Raw genomic sequence first — 18,015 nt, forward strand, 5'->3', positions numbered from 1 at the left:
ATTATTTTTCAACCACTTCAGACTAAGAAATGAGTAATTTTTTTTTACCTGGAGAACTGAACAGAGTGGCGAGTGTGAAAATGAGAAATCATATTTTATAAAATCAATATGTTAATTTTCACAGCTCTTCTACACCGAATTAATTGTTACTTTTTATTTAAGAGACAGTGGATGGACTAAACAACTGGTTGAAAATCACACAACTAATCACTGGATCAAGACTCTAAAATTTGTATATGGACTTTCTTCCCTCCCAGAAATGGAACAAATTCAGGAATCTGTAACAAGCATGTAGACAGCAGCAGATGCGCTTGCGATGCTTGGCGTGAGAGGTCTTACAGTTATAGCATGCTGTAAAATGTCAGGATTATACGAAAAATGTGCAATTTTTATATTCTCTTAGGGATTCTTATAATTGGCATAATAAAAGTCACCATATGGGAAAAGTTACCACTGGTATGGTTCACAGATACTTTTAAAACTGTCTCAGCCTTTAATTTAAGTAAGTTTTAATCCTCACTTTCTGACAGCTTCAAATGAACTATCTTTATCTTTCATCCTACAGTTAAATATTAAGATCCACTCAATTCATTTGTTTTCTTAGGCCCGTTTTAGTTTTGAAATATCATATTCTTTTAATGGAAATGATTTTCTGTTGGTTTTGTTTATAATTTCTCTTTTCATGAATTAATTTTACCAAAGATAATTTCACTCTAAAATACAACATGAAAAATGATAACATCCAAACTTTTTTTTTTTTTAGGATGGGCCTGGTTTTCACCAGGATGGATGCCTTAGAGAACATGAAAATTAGGCAAAATTATCAAAGAATCTCAACAACAAAAATATACCTGAAGGTTTATTAAAAAAACTCTTATTCAAAATAAACAAAGTAATTTTATGTCACGTTATTTGTTTTACACTCAACATCAGAGATCACTTATGTACACTATAATGCCTTCTAATACGAGACTGACTGGGAAAGAAGCAACTGCTTAAATAATACTGACCACAGTTAATGAATATCATCAGACTGAAGGCAGTACAATATATTATTCTACCACAAACTTCATTAGTACAGTGAATAATTTTAAATTAAAAAATCCAAAAAAAGTTACTACTTTAATAAGTAATATTACCTCATCTCCCTGATTTCAGATTATTATATTTTATCCAAGTTCGTCACTAGAAGCCTTGGTATCATTGCCTGGATTCTGTTTAAAACAGGTGTTGATGAGCTCTGCGAGTTCTATTTGATGCAGGATTATGCTGCTAGGTTCGTGGCTACTGAAGACAGCAGAGCACTCATCATAACTCGTCTATGCTCTGTATTGCCCATACGCCTTTCCAGATCCATTCTCCTCCTTGTTCTTTGTACACAAGATTGATCTGAATAAGCTGTTTCCTGCTACACAAATTGTGACGTTGCACTAGCAGCAGTGGCATCACTGGAGGGTTCGTTAAAAAAGCAGACTATCAAGCTCCATCCTGGACCCTATTCAATCCTACTGAATTAGGATGTACAGTTTAACAAGATCACCAGGTAATTCTTAAGAACATTTTAGGGCCGGCCCTGTGGCTTAGCGGTTAAGTGCGCGCTCCGCTACTGGCGGCCCGGGTTCGGATCCCGGGCGCTCACTGACGCACCGCTTCTCCGGCCACGCTGAGGCCGCGTCCCACATACAGCAACTAGAAGGATGTGCAAGTATGACATACAACTATCTACTGGGGCTTTGGGGGAAAAAAAAAAAAAAGGAGGAGGATTGGCAATAGATGTCAGCTCAGAGCCAGTCTTCCTCAGCAAAAAAAGGGGAGGATTAGCACGGACGTTAGCTCAGGACTGATCTTCCTCACACACACACACAAAAAAAAGTAAGAAAAAAGGAGTACACTCACAGATAGAAAACCTGTTGCTGTTGTCTTCCCCTGGAAACAATTTAAATCCTCTAGATTTAAAATCTATGGCCTTTTTCACTAGTTAAGAAAGCAAACAAAAACATGTATCAGGATATACAATTTTAAAATGAAATTCAAGTCAACCAATTTTGTTAGCATGGAATTACACAAGTTAAAGAAACGGCTTTCTTAAGCCTGACAGAGGGTACCCAGAATAAAAGAAAAAAGAAAAAATAGCAATATAATCACTAAGTAATAAAATACCAAGCACTATAGAAGGATTTTAAGTGTTCTATAGGGAGAATCCTGCACATATGTATAGATCTATATTTCTTAATACTATCCAAGTTTTTATATAAGAGCAAAACATTAACGCTTTATCATAAATCACTTGAATTCATCCAAGTTTATGGAATAAATTAAACCAGAAAATAAAAATACTGAGACATTATAAAAGTGGGAAGGATTCAATGAACTCGGTTTTTAAAATTAACGTAATTTTAGGTAATTCAGCCTAACTGAAATATTAGGGCACTTTTAAGAAAATGGCATAATTGGAAAAACTTAAAAAGACACTTTAGTATTTCTGCCAATAAACATTTCCTTTCATAATCATTGCTTTTGACACTATGATTGATGTCGGTCCATACTGTACAAAATTTCTGAAAGTGAAGTACAACTATTTGGAGTTCATCTAAAATACCTTGCTACTATCTTTGCTATTATGGCGTATTTCATTGTGCACTATATTAAAACAGATATGACCGGATTGGTCTAAAAAAATAAATAAAATATAAATTCACTGAAGTTACTCGAAACATTTTAAAAACATCTTTTCAAGTATTTTGCATGAAGGAGAAGAAGAATTTCCCTTTAAGTATGAATTATTAGATTAACTACGGTTGCTATGTATTTTTAAAAGTATAAACAATAGTTCAGAAGACGACTTTATTTCAATTTTTAATGACACCAAGGGAAACAAAGAAAATCTATTTAATTGAAACCCCACTAATTTAAAAAATGTTATATAATCTGATCTGAGACACTTAAATGTCAACTATTTTCTTCAAAAATACCAGCATGAACAAGAATGCAAGGGATACATTTAACTTCCTCAATTATAATTTAGCATTTTTCACATCCTGCTTTTTATGAGGTTTATAGGTAGGGATGATAGGCTGAAATGTCAGGCAATCAGGTTTTGTTCATGCCATGAATTTGAAAAAAGCAAAACTGATTTTTGCTAGGTAGTTTAAAATGATCATTTCACTAACTCTGACTTGACATTTTACCCAGTTAGTTCAAATTATGAATATCCTACTGGTTTTGAAACATTTTAAGGTGACTTTTGTGATATTTTTCTTGTTAATACCTTCAAAAGTAGAAAAGTAGAGATAGGGTCTGATGGTTTCCTGGAATATATAGTGATGAACCATCTATACATACTACACATTAAAAAAAGAGGAAAATGGTCATTTAAGAGACCTGATTCTTAGCAATTATTAGTTGTGTGATTTGGGACAAGCATCTGCCTTTTTACCTCAGTCTCTTCTCTCAAAATAAGAAGCTAGGACTACATAACTGCTCAGTCTCTTTATAGTTCTGAGATTCTTGATCTGCGACGCTTTATTTACAGTGAAAGAATGACTACATTGCTCTCAAGTTACGCTTTTCGCTGTAATTCTCTGCCACACCCCCACCCCCATGGTAAGCTCAAGTTTAGTTCTACTGAAGTATTCAACCATTCTAAATTTAGTTCTGCCACTTGTGAATTTTCCTGCTGTCTTAAAATTCTTCTAAACAAAAGGTGCATTTTGTATTTGGAGGCATAATCCTAGATTCTCCCAATCCAAACACGAACTATAAGTAGGAATTCTGCCTCTACTTTTCTCTGCATTGTAAGATTTGACTTTAACTTTTACAAATAAGTCTCAAGGTTCCATGGTAGTTATACCACAAATCTGGAATTCTTAAAGAATAAAGAAAAATAAATGAAAAGATTATAAACCCAAGGGAGAAAAGTGAAGCAAAGTCCAGAGCGTCAAAGAGCTCAGTTCTATAACGTGTTAGTAGGAATAAAGGATGAGGAAAACTACAGAAGAGGGTGTGTGTATGTGGTGTATAGAAAGGGCAGGTTTACGTAACAGGCTTCTCTCTAAACTTGATTATTTGGTTGGGTGAGGTCAGGGAAAACACCTAGCTAAGAAAGCGTCACCTCAGACCAAGGAGTTTTCAAGAGTTCCCTGGTTCTAAAGGGACCTAAGCCTTTTTTTCCTAAAGCATCTATTTATCAATTTAAAATGAAGGGAAAATCCATATTTTTTGAAAGTAAAATGTATAATAATTCTAATATAGATGCAGAAGATGGAAGGCCAGGAGAATATCCACTTTAGCAAATAAAAAGGAGTGAATGGAACATAATATAAAATTTAAATTCACAAAAAACTCTAAAATACGTTCAACAGTACACACAGACTGTAGATCTTTTTGTCCTTTCAACAGAAAGGACACACACTGTATATTTCTTTACGAACAAATTGAAAGGACAGGTATCGCAAGTACCAACTGCAAGACCCTGCTCTAAATCACCTATCAGTGAAACATTAAATTCAAGTACCTGCCATAAAAACACAAATTTGTCAATTTACAAAAACATTAAAACATTACGTATTACAAGGTATATGCATTAACTACCAACATGCCATCAAGCAGTAAGTGCTTCCAGTGACCATATTTAACTTATAAAATTAACCTGATCTTTTTAACAAGTATGTTTCAGTAAAAAGCATGTAAAACTTCTTTCATCATAGAGATAAATTAAAATACGTTGTGGTCTTTTGTACAGGTTAAGAAAATGTTCCAAGACATCGTTTGCATCAATTCCTTCCACTGTCCTGCGGGCTTCTCAAAGGCAGGGATAGTATTATACTCCTACGGTACTCGTCATATGAGTCTACGATTGAATGAATAGATGCAATCTTGTGGATTCTGGCTCATTTAACTAACGGCATTTGGTTGGGAGGACTTCCTTTATTAATTATGAATTAAAAAAGGAGGAAGTAATAGAAGAACGAATGTTCAAGATGAAGGACTTTCACGTGTAAAGCTATTTTTGAACACATAAACACTATCTATGCTCTGATAAATTTTTAACATTTCATTAAACGTAAGACGTAGACATATGCACAAGGAGCTATTTCCTTTGTTTTTACTGTTTTTCACGTGCTAAACAATTTCCGTTCATTTTTATTATTTATTGCTTTTTTAGTTTGACATAACTGTGTTATGAGGATAAATTTTGTTCACTTCTTCGTGTAAAAGTAAATGGTGGCTCCATGTTACAGGCCTAAAAACATTAAAATTTAAGACTTTTTTCTACATCCTGTACTGACACAACAAAACACTTCTTCAGAACATATTTAGCATGGAGGCTGCTAAATGGTCACTCCTACCATATCATCCTTAGAAGAAAGATCAAGAAACTACACTGATACCAGAATAAAAGCTAGGTACTATTCCTGTGGTGTCTGCTTTACCACCTTTCAGGTAAGGTTTACCACCGGACACGAATTTCTGAGAAAAGACTATTTGCTTTATAAATGTTTCTGCAGTGTAGTTTTAAAAAGTGACTAGAAGTATACTGCAATTAGATCATGTTTCTGGATTACACAGTAAAAACTCATAACAGATTCAGCAGCAGATTCAGGAGCAGAAAAATATTTTATTTCACAATATATTAAAATAAAAGAACAGAAATTATACTGGCCACTATTTGATGACAAAAACAGCAACTAAATATGTTCAAAAGCACTGAAAAATTATTTTTCAAAAGTTCCTTTGTAGGGACTTACATATTAGGAATACGCCAGATCCAAAAGTTTAAAATGGAATTAGACCAATTAAATTTAGTAAGAAATGATATATATTCAATTTTATAACTACTTGAAATCTAACATAGTCTTCCTCTTGAAAATCACTCAAGATAAGTAACATGGTTCAGACACTCCAACATTGTTTTAAATCCTAAACTTCTATTTACGCTACCAGGCTAGTCTGTGGCTAGTACTTATTCTTGCGTATAGAACGTGCAAATAAGAAGTTCACGTGACGCCCCCTTTTCACCTGAAAGAAAACTTACAGCTATAAGTTGTACCCCCCTGCTTAATTAAGTTCTACAGTAAGTTCCAGAAATCGGCAAACAGCCGATGGACCAGCACCGGCGGAGCGGGGCGCCCGGGCTGCGGGGCGGGGGGCGCACTAAATTTAGCCAAGGGCGGGCAGGAACCACACGCCCTCCCCGACCCCCCATCCGGCAGACCCCCCGCCCCGCTCCTCCAGCCCCGCCCCCAGCCCGAGCCCCAACTCCCCGCAGGGACAGGCTGAGGGCGCGGGGCTCCTGCACCAGCCGGGAACGCGCCTCCCGCCCCCGACCCCGCCGCCACCAGCCCGGCCCCCGAGCACTCACCGACCGACGGCAGGACATGTGCGGTGTCCACCTCGGCAGCCGGACAGCCGGGAGCGCGAGAGCGCCGCGCAGGCGGCAGAGCGCGGGGGAGGCGGCGAGGACGAGGGGATGGCGCGTGGCAGTCGCCCGCCCAGGCGAACTGCGTCCTCCGCTCCGCCCGCCCCTGAGCTGCAGCTCGGCCGCCCACGCGCACGTTCGCCTCCGCGGGGAGCGCGGCAGGGTGGTGTTCCCCGAACCCCGCAAAAACCTGTATAGAGGAGCAGAGCTCATGTGCAAGAAACATAGCTTAGATAACGTATAACTAGTTGTAAGCACCTAATTAGGTAGCTCTGATCATTTTAACAGCAGGGACCAATTGTTGGCAAACCCAAAGGGGACCAGCCAGGAAGAAGTGAGATGATCCCAAGGGTTTACAACAGCTTTGTCTCAAGGCTACTATGCTCAGCATGCAACCATCAAATTCAGAAAGTATCCTGTAGGCAAACCAGCCTTCACGGCATCAAAGTACATGCTTTGGGAAGAGCTCTGGGTTGCCTAACCAGGAGTCCTCCCATCAAATACCCACTTCCTCCCACATACCCAAATCTCACTGGTTTTAGGCTCAGGTTAGGTCTCACTTGCCTGAAAAGAAAAGTAAAATCTTGCTCTGAATTCCTTCCTATGCCTTTAATTCTTGCCCTAGTGCTTTTTCCTTTCAGAGTTCAACTTCTCAACAATTCATCTAAGTCTGGCTTCATTTTAATACTAACACAGTCTACCTGACTCCCATCAACAGGACTCCACCAGCTCTAAATGACAAGAGTTTACTTCAATTTCTCTCCCCTTTGACCATGGTTATTCAGCACCTTAAAAGTTATTAAACCCTACTTTACTCTTCCTCCAGATATAAATTTCTGATTCAAGCTGTTCTCATCAGGAAACCCCTATTTCATCCCCTTACCTTATACTTACAGAAACAGCCTTCTTTGATTCCCTGTCTCTGGTTCCTGACCTATCCTACTCCAGTATTCACACATGGCTGCCAAAATAATGTCCCCCAACATTTTCCAGTTCATTCCTTTAATCAAATGTCACAGAGGTGATGTCTCTGGTTAAACCTGGCAAACCGAATACATGTGTTTATCTCCATGACTTCCTGAAACCGTATTAAAAAGACAGTAAAGACATTTCAAAAAACATAACCAGCAAGAACAATGAAAACAGGAAGAGAAAACAGCAGAGGAGAGATGCCCACCAGTGAGGAGACATCTGACTTCACAGAGCACTGAATATGAGCACCTGAGGGCTGTTGGGGGAGAGGTGCCAGTCAGAATCTCAGAAAGTCTCCATTAATTGAACTGCCAAGAGGAAAAGCAGGGATGGGTGATTCGGTTGAAAGTAAGAGGACTGGCTTAATCCGTTCAGGCAGCTATAACCAAGATTCCAGAGACTGGGTGGCTTAAACAATATTCATTCCTCCCGGTTCTGGAGGCTGGAAACTCCAAGATCAAGGCACGGCAGATTCGGTGTCTGTTGAGGGCCCCCTTCCTAGTTCACAAATGGCCATCTTCCCCCTGTGTCCTTACACGGTAGAAAGTATAAGAGAGCTCTCTGGGGTCCCTTTTAAAGAAGCACTAATCCCATTCATGAAGTTTCCACTCTCATGACGTCATCATCTCCCAAAGGCCTCACCTCCTAATACCATCACACTGGGGGTTAGCACTTCAACATATGAATTGGAGCAGGGGGAGGGGGAGCAAAAAAATTCAGTCCATAACAAAAACTTATAACAATCTACTCAAGGAACTCCCCTAGGTCTCCTCTCCTCTTCCAACTAAGCCAGTGACAAGGTGAACAGATGTCGGGCAGTCAAAACACTGAGGCCCACCAAAGGAAACTCGCTTTAAAAATAAATATGTACCATTAGCAGTTTTAAATATATTATAGTCCATTAGAGCAGAAGAGGATCTTGATTATCATCTACTCCAACACTTCCATATAAGGATGAGGAAATTTAGGCCTATCTATGGAAGTGCCTTGCTCAAGCCCACTGTCAAATCATTGACAACACTGATGTTTACACATGGGCCCCTTGACTCCCAACAAAATGCCCTGAAACGGCTTTGCACTATAAACTTCAAGACTGTAACGTGAGAAAGTATGTTCAAATAAGAATGTCATCCTGGTATTAAGATATTCACAACTCAGTAACAACAAAACAGATGACAATAAAAATAGGCAAAAAGTTATTGAACACTTCACTGAGGAGATACAGAAAACAAGAATACGAGAAGATGCTCAACATCGCTGATCCTTAGGGAAATGCAAATTAAAATGAGGTACCACTATCCACTTAGGAGAATGACTAATTACAATATCACACTGAGAACTGATACACCTATATTAAAATGGTTATCATTTAAAAAACTGAAAATTGCAAGTCGGGCCAGGATGAAGAGCAATTGGAATTTTTACACATGGCTGGTGGAATGCAATGTGCTACAGCCACGCTGGAAAACAGTCCAGCAACTTCTCAGAAAATTAAAGATGCACTTACCATTTAACTCAGCAATCGCACTCCTAGTTATTCACCTAAGTGAAAACAAACATTTACACAAAGACTTGTACACAAATGTTTATGACATCTTCACTCATAATCACCAAAAACTGACAAATGGTGAATAAATCTGATACAGTCATACAATTATGCATTACTCACCAATAAAAAGGAACGAACTGCTACGTGCAACACCATAGAGGAATCTCAAAAATGCCGTAACAGAAAGAATCCCCCACCACAAACTACATGACTGCATAGTGTATGATTTTTCTCTATGACATTCTGAGAAAAGGAAAGACTATACAGAGGAATCACAACAATGGTTGCCAAGGGCTGGGGGTGAGGAGGGGGAAGTAACTACAAAGGGACACGAGGCAACTTTTGGGGGTGAGGGAAGCATTCAGTATCCTTCCTGTAGCTACAAGACTGTATATGTTCATGAAAATACATAAAATTTCTCACCTAAGAAGGGTGAATTTTACTATAAATTACACTTCAATAAACTGATTTCAAGAAAACAAAAATAATTTTAAGACGTTTTGGCTTCCCTGTCAATAACATGAACAAAATAATTGGTATATTTCTTGTGCTTGGGGGCATAAGATAGGAACAAAATAAACTTACTCTTTCAAAGGGAAGGATAGGAAGTTATTTTACATTCTCTAAAAAAGATCATCCTCCTTATGACTAGAAGAATTAAACATCAACTATTATTATATACGTGCAAATATACCTTCAAACTATACATATTCTAAATTGCTTATCCTTGCACAGTAGAGGAATACTTTCATCATTTTCCCATAATTACATTCCCAATCTATTTCCATTTCCATAACTATATTATTGCTCACAATGACTTTCCTTGAAGCCCTCAAGTGATACTGACCCCAAGAGAATGATCTAAAAAAAAAAAGCAAATGTTTGAAAACAAAAAAATGTAAATAAGTCAGCCATTTCCTTTATCTACTTGAGTCCAATAATTTCATTTGTCTTTTTCAATGACCTGACTAAATAAAATAAACAGTTATGTTGGACCTAGACTTCATTTTTTCTCATTTCACAATTTTTAGAACCACTGCAGTTAAAGCACATAGGAAATGTTAAATATAAATGACCAGTGTATACTCACTCAAGGGATGGTTCAAGTCTAAGTCCTAACTCTCCCATAACTGTTTTCATATTAAGCACAACAATATATGAGTACTTTTGAATTAACAATTGAATTTTAAACATCTCTACCTTCATCACTAAACACAGCTCTTATTTCTACATTTCTAGGAATAGAATTTGAACAGCTTCAGATTTACTCAAAGGTAGACGTAAGTATCTTCAAATACCTACTCAAGAGCACCACGGATCTATTTCTCCAAATACCATCTATACGTAAATTATTTCTAAGGAAAATGTGTGAAATTTCCAAGATTATTGTAGGAAAATATGTGTCGAGAAAGGATATGGCTGATAAATCCAAGAGAAGGTGTATATCAACTCCATTCCACTTCCCTTTCCCTCCCCCGCCTCTTAAAATCACAGAAGCAAATTAAAATAAAAACTTTTGGAATAGAGTTTCTTTAAAGAGAGCACAATATTACTTCTATTTCGGCAGCGTCTCTCTACTTCAAATTTACGTTCCCATAGTTGTAAATAAGTACGTAGACAAATACATAATCTGCAAAACTTGTTAAATATGATTTACAGCGGCTATTAGAATTTTCACAAATTCTGATTTTCTCACTTCTCTACCTACAACATTTAAGTAGAGATTTTAACAACTGAACTACTCGTACCTTTTGCCAGGTTAATATTAGTAATAATAATGTACAATATTTATTGAGGGCTACTTACTATTCTAGTCTAAGTGCATACTATTCTAAGCATACTCATTTTATTTAGTTCCAGAAAATAGTACTTATATAGGATAAAATACAATGAAGCAGAGGCTTTCATTATGGTGGATTGCTGTGAAATAGATAAATACTGTAAATACTGCCATTTTATTAACTGGAAAACCATCACAGTGTTTATTCCAGTCATTCTAAGAGAAGAGAGCATTACAATTTATAGAGACATAATCCAGTGTGTATTAAATCCAGTGTGATTTATTTTACCCATCTGGTGTCTGATAGTTTAAGACTAGGCTTATAATCAGCTCTCAAAAAGCTGGAACTCACTAATACATACCTTTATTCAATGTAATTACTTTAGTATATGTTCAATGTTGTTTTTTTATTTTATATATTACTACTTTTGTTTTCCTTTTACTTATATCATGTCAAGCCTGGGACCTCTCAAAGAATGCCTGATAAAAGAAATGCTATTTTCTACATTATCTACCTCTATTAGGTTCAGTGATTTTTCTTCCTCTCAATTTAGTTTTCAAGCAGAGCCTAGTTTTAGATTACTTCAAGTACAGTGTCCTCTACTACACTGAAGACTTTCTGATATAATTATGACTCTATTTGAAAAAATTAACAAATACACTGGGATTCCTTTAGAGACATGACTATAATTATCTTTTTTCTTTACTATGTTTTTAATTTTAATATTAATTGTGCATCAATACCTATAAAACCCCCAAACTCCAAGATCTCAAGTTACTTCTGCTTAGGACATCAGGAAAGGACTAAACAGTTTATTAAATAGTTTATTATTAGTAAGTGAAACAAAACATAAAACTACGTTTTATTAATTTCCCAGCAAAAAAATGCAAGCACACTCAGGGAGAATTTTGAAGAAAATGTAATAAAGGAACCGTTTAAGAGTTGTGGGACAGGAACCAGAATGGAATGCTGTGGCGCCAAACGTTAACAGGTGTCCATATTGAGGACCACAGTCCCCATGAGAATTGATTTCTACCCTGTGAAAAATGGGGACAGCTGCACACAATGAGAGCTGGTGCTGGGACTGTTACAGGGGACAAAATCAGTTCCTTCTACGGCTAAACTCAAAAGGAAGTCAGAGGGCAAGGGAGTCTGCAGCGAACAAGGCAGAGCAGGGCAGGTGAATGTGGACTGGGGGCAAAGGGAAGGGGCAGACAGTAACAGCACACTTATCAACATGCTCACAGTTTATTTAAAGACACCAAAGGTGCAAGTCGAGTAACAACAGAAGAAAACCGTAGTCCGAATACAGAATATATATGTACTAGAATACTTAAAGTCAAACATTCATAAAGATAACGTAAAAACTACCAAATAAGGATAAATAATGCTTCTAGAGAGGTCTTTTTTCCTAAGCTAAGAAGCCATTCAACAAATAATTGCCAAGAGTCTTCTACACACCAAGCACTCTTGCTGGGGATACATCAGTGAACACAGGGCCAGCTCTTTCACTGTAGTGAAGGAATATCATGTCATAGATTTTAGCCAGATTAACAGAAGAAACAGTAAATCTGTGCATAATGAAGCAGAGGAGAATAAAAGGACTGGGCAATTAAGGGGTGCACGGCCTACTTCTCACTCCCCCTTATACTCTTCGTGGAGGACACCTGATGGGGTGAGTGTGCGCTCTCCAGCAGCTCTGGGAAGTGTCCAGCAGAAGTCTCCACGGCAAAGCTGGGCTCCCACAAAAGGAAAAGAGCCCTTGCGAGAAAAACAACTCTGGGGAGACATACCGAAAACTCCTCCTTCTCAACATGCATTTTGGTCTCTGGAGTTTCCCCTAAAAATAGATCTCTAAAGCGACAGAATATTTAATGGTTAGAGTCAGAAAATGATCGCTTTCCTTTTTGGATATTTCTTTTTGTTCATGCCATTTTATCTTCTTAGACAATTTTAAAGCTGACAACTATTAACATGACAACTGGGAATGGGTTCTCCTCTTCTGTCATTTTTCAGCTCAGATACAATTTTGTTCCTCAAAAGTTCTATAAATCTAATTTTAAAAACAGAATGTATTTTAAAACTGATCTTTTACAATATAATGTTCTATGAAATCCCTTGAATTAGGAGTGTTCGCTGAATTAATATCATAGTAGAAACATTTCATGGTATATAGCTCTATAAATATCTTTGAATAAGTAATGTTCATCAAATAAATACCAGAGTAAAACAAATTTAAGCCTACTGTATCTACATTTTCCCTTCTATCATTTGAGTTAAAGATAACATATGTGTTTATGGACATGAATATAGGCATTTAGATTTAGCATCTTATAAATATTTATATTTATAATGTTATGTTATATAGCCAAATTTCAGATAAACAATATTAAATAAGAACCTCAAGTAAACGGATTATTCACTTTTAGAAGAAAGTTCAACTGTGGTATACATTTAGCTTATGAGTTCATGTGAGAAATATATTCACAAAAAAACACATAATTTATACACATTCTTGCACATGTATACACACAGAGTCAAGCAGTTTTGGACACGTGAAGTTTGCAATGCTTATGAGAAGTCCAAGCAGAGCTATCAAATACTCAGTTGGATATAGGAGTCACTAGTATATACATATGGCAATTAAAGCCACATTTCTAGATAGAGGCACCAAGAGAATGAGTGCAAACAGAGAAGACAAGACCAAGACTTCACTCTGCCTCTGGTTCCATCCCCCAGGGTCAACCCCAGAGGAATTATAGAGGGAAAGATGGAAGGAGAACTTGGAGAACGTTTTCTCCAAGAATGGAATAGGACAGTCCCGCCTTGAACCCTTCTGTGTGTTAGGGAGTGGAGCAGCCAGGTTGGCGGGTGAGAATAAAAACAGGAAGAGAGATGTTAGAACTCTGCTCTCACTCTTCATCCCCTCTTGCTTTGGGACGTCAGTGTGCTGCTTCTACACAGGGAGCAGTTCCTCAATTCCTCCTCCTCCTCACCTTGTTCTTGCTAACATGACACAGAGTTGTCCCTTAGACCTCAGCTGCAAGTGAGGCTTTGTGAAAAACAGGTGAGGACCACTAACCTTGGGGAGGCTTTTGCCCTCCCCCCATCCCAAATCTAAAGAGCTGGTAGAGTTTGGTGTCAACTCACACAGTCTAATTTGGAAGCGTATTATTTTTATCAATTTGTATAAATTATTTTTATATTAATAATATTGAATCTCCGTTTTATTTCCCCCACTTTGTTTTCTGTCTGTAATGTCTTTTTTCTGAAAAAAATTACATAGTTATGTCTGTATTATTTCATTGGGATATTCTAAATTGTATTCATGTTTAGAAGGCCATTTCTATTCAGAAATTAAATCATTTCTCATGTGTACCTCCTACAATACAGTTTTGTTTCCATTTTATGCATTTAAATCTTTAATCCATTTGAGATATATTTTGGCACAAAGCGGGGGTTCAGACAGAGATTGCATTTTTTTCCCCATACAGCTGCCAACTTTCCCAGAACCATTTGAAAATACTCTATTCTCCACTTTCTTAGAAGATGTTTGCTTTATCAAACCTCATGTTCCAATATATACTAGAATTTCTACTTAGTCTCACTGACTGCATCTGTTTTCCTGTGTACCTACAACACTGCTTTAGTGATTACATCTCTTAGTATTTCTACATTCATGGCTGGAACGAAGGTCCAGCCTCATTATTATATTTATCTTAAAAAGTTTTAGTTATTTCCACCCGTATTTGTTTCCAAACGTATCGTCAAGTTTCTGAAAAATAATTTTGAGGTTCTGATTAGAATTTTATTACACTCATTTGGAAAGAATTAACAGTCTGGACCATGGTTAACAATAGTTAACTGCTACAGCAGAATCACAAGTCAATGAGAACAGACAAGAAAAGTACCAGCCTGATGCAGTTATCTCTGTCTTCCTTGATATCTCTCAATGAAGTTATGTTGTTGCCACTGTAGCATTCGTGCTAAAAAAACACCTAACCTGTCATATCAATCTCTTGCTTAAAATCCTCAGTGGTACTCAAACACATCCAGAATATACACATCCAGAGTTCTCTAAGATCAGACTCTTATTTATCTCTTAAATCTCAGTTTCTCAATTCCTTCCCCTCCTTACCTTGTTCTTGCTACAATAAATTTCTTGCACTTTCATGAAGACATGTGCTCTGTCATAGCTACCCTTCTCAACACGCTTTTTCCTCTTCCTGGAATGCGCTCTGTGACTCTTCTCTATTTTCCAATAACTTGTTTTTAGAGACTTGGGTTAAGCATCATCATAACAGAAATATTTCCAGAAATCCTCCAGTCTGTGTTAACTGCTCCTCTTCAGAGCTCCCACAATACCTTCACTATCCCTTGGTCATAACATTTATCACACTATATAAGAAACTTTAGACTGGGATTCTCTCTCCCTGTCTCCCTGTCTCTCTCTCTCTCCCATACTGTGTAGGGCTTTGCCTAACAGAATTATTCTCAAAAAATGTTTTGCTATTAAATGTGATTCTCAGTAGAATAGGTCGCAAAACTTGAGCTAAAGCAAGAGCAGAAACATGCTGAGAATCTGAACCACAAACACCAAGAATATGATCAAGTATAACCATGTTGAGTTAGTAATACTATCCTAGACTTCAATTTGGATAAAAATGAAGAATTCTGGAGGATAAAGCCATGATATAAAATTAGGCAAATATGGGACCGGCCCCGTGGCTTAGCGGTTAAGTGCGCGCGCTCCGCTACTGGCGGCCCGGGGTTCGGATCCCAGGCGCGCACCGACACACCGCTTCTCCGGCCATGCTGAGGCCGCGTCCCACATACAGCAGATAGAAGGAAGTGCAGCTATGACATACAACTGTCTACTGGGGCTTTGGGGGAAAAAAAAATAAAGAAGTAAAATTAGGCAAATATGCTTGTACAACCACAGAGATGGGAAATCCCAAGAAGAAACCCAGCATATTCTTCTATATACGTTTAAAAAGCAGAAGTTAAAAGTTAAAATATAAGCTAAATCTTATACTTACATGAATTCACCTTGCCCTACTCTAAATTCCTTTCTTCTAGGTCAATGGCTATTTGAATCAATAACATTTTGTTTAATGTTTACTACAGACTAGACACTAAAAATATAAGATAAAAAGGGGAGTCCTGACATCAATAAACTCTAATAGAAAAGATGGAGAAACGGGAAATATTAATATCTGAGACATATTTCAAGATATTCTGACTTTTGAGGATACGTGGAAATTTTAAAAGCCCAAACGGGAGCAGAAAATCATATTGGGAATAAGAAACATGGAACACCAAAGTTTATTTTCCTTCTCTTTTTCAGTTTTCAATAGGAATTTAACCTCCCTTTTCTATCTTTAGTGCCTAGAACGGGGCCTAATATGTACAAGACATCAGTAAGTTCCACTGAATAAATCCATAAATAATTGTTCAAGTTGTTTTTTCTATTTTGATCGTATTACTCTTGAGATACATGGTACAATGGCCCAGATATTGAGAGACATGGTGCAGAAATTATTGAACAGTATGCTGTAATTTTTTTACTACTAACAATTAAAACGCCAAAATTTTAGGGGCCCGCCCGGTGGTGTAGCGATTAAGTGCGCGCGCTCCGCTGCTGGCGGCCCAGCTTCGGATCCCGGGCGCGCACCGATGCCCCGCTTGTCACAGGCCATGCTGTGGCGGCATCCCATATAAAGTGGAGGCAAATGGGCACAGATGTTAGCCCAGGGCCGGTCTTCCTCAGCAAAAAGAGGAGGATTGGCATGGATGCTAGCTCAGGGCTGATCTTCCTCACAAAACAAAACAAAACAAAACAAAGGCTCAAAAAAGAAATAGCCAAAATTTTAATTTCCTTCACGTAAAATTTAGTGAATTCTTATATGCCTTCTTGAGTAACAAAGAAAATGATGGAGTTAGCACTAGTGCTTTGGAACTGGCACATAACTGCGAATACATGAACACAAACGTCTTCCACACGTTACCAAAGTTCAAAACTCACTGATTTGCACCATTTCATCATTATTTTAACTCATTTCCGTGTCTCCGGTTTTTCCTCAAACAGCCCTTGCATCTTATTCTTCTGTATTTTTCTTTATGCTGTTTTTTCTTCTTTTTGAAATGTTGTTCCTGCCCAAGTGGCTTGGTGAATTGCTACTCATCCTTAAAGGTTCAACTCAAATGTCACTTCTCTGTGAAACTTGTCTTCCTTCTTGCCCGAATAACATTTTATACTGCCTCTAGTATAGGAGCAATTATCTCAAAACCACATTAAGTATTTGTCCACCTGTCTTATTATTCTTTGAGGACAGAGAAACAAAGTCTAGCACAAAGGTGAAAGTGTTAGCGCTTTCTAAAGCTCTGATGAATAAGAAGTCTAAAAAAACGCTTAGGACACTTAGATCAACCACCTTCTGATGCTTGTCTGAATGCCTGCTGCAACATGTTCATGCAGTTATCCAAACTCGTCTTCAAATACTGGTTACTCACTCCTTCTTGAGACAGCTCCTCCCATAGTTGTGCAGTTTTGAATAATTTCACTCATTTCAACCAAAACATTTCATGTTGTCTTTTTTTCCTAACATAACCTTTGGACCAGTGGAGTAAGTTGAACTCTTCCAAATGGATACCTTTAAATACGTAAAGGCAATGGCATATATGCCACTAAAGTCTAATTCTACTCTCATCTATAATTTCTAAATTAAAATCATTGATCATATTTCTCTAATTGAAACAAAAACTATAAAGCAAATTTAACTATTAAATAAGGCAATTATAAATCTACCAATTTGAATAATTTATATATTGTACAAGATTTCTCATAGCATCTAAACTGAACTAGACCCCGAGAACGTGGAGTGTGGTTCAGAGAAAACATACCTCTCCTAATATGGAAAATTATAACTATTTCCACGTTCTTCCAGACACTAAAATTCAACTTAATCACATATGACCAACAGGAAACACTAACCACATCATTTTGCTTTCAGTTAAAAAAAGCAGTTTTAGATGAAGGAGTGAAAATACCAAACATCAAATTTTAACTGCGAGTCTCAAAAAGATTATAAGACAAGTTTTGTTTTTCCGTGGTTTTTTCCTACATTTTATACCAAAGTATCTGAAAATTTTGCAAATGATAACTCTTGCTTTTGCCTGCCTTTAAATGACTGAATGGATTTAACTTTCAATGTTTTATAAACAAACAAATCTTTTCTTCAAGTAGTTCCAAGAAAAAAAATTATGGATCCTCAAAACATCGGGACCGTTGGCTC

The 18,015-nt window shown here is 37.3% G+C and overlaps 1 long non-coding RNA gene across 4 annotated transcripts in view; it reads right to left on the bottom strand.

Moving 5' to 3' along the window:
- LOC147917074 (uncharacterized) overlaps nucleotides 1-18,015 on the bottom strand; it is a 68,276-nt gene that overhangs the window by 36,554 nt on the left and 13,707 nt on the right. The gene's annotated exons all lie outside the window — the stretch shown is intronic.

This window comes from Ceratotherium simum, chromosome 5, assembly GCF_057802395.1.
Source record: "Ceratotherium simum simum isolate JZ-2026a chromosome 5, ASM5780239v1, whole genome shotgun sequence".
Classification (NCBI taxonomy): domain Eukaryota; kingdom Metazoa; phylum Chordata; class Mammalia; order Perissodactyla; family Rhinocerotidae; genus Ceratotherium; species Ceratotherium simum.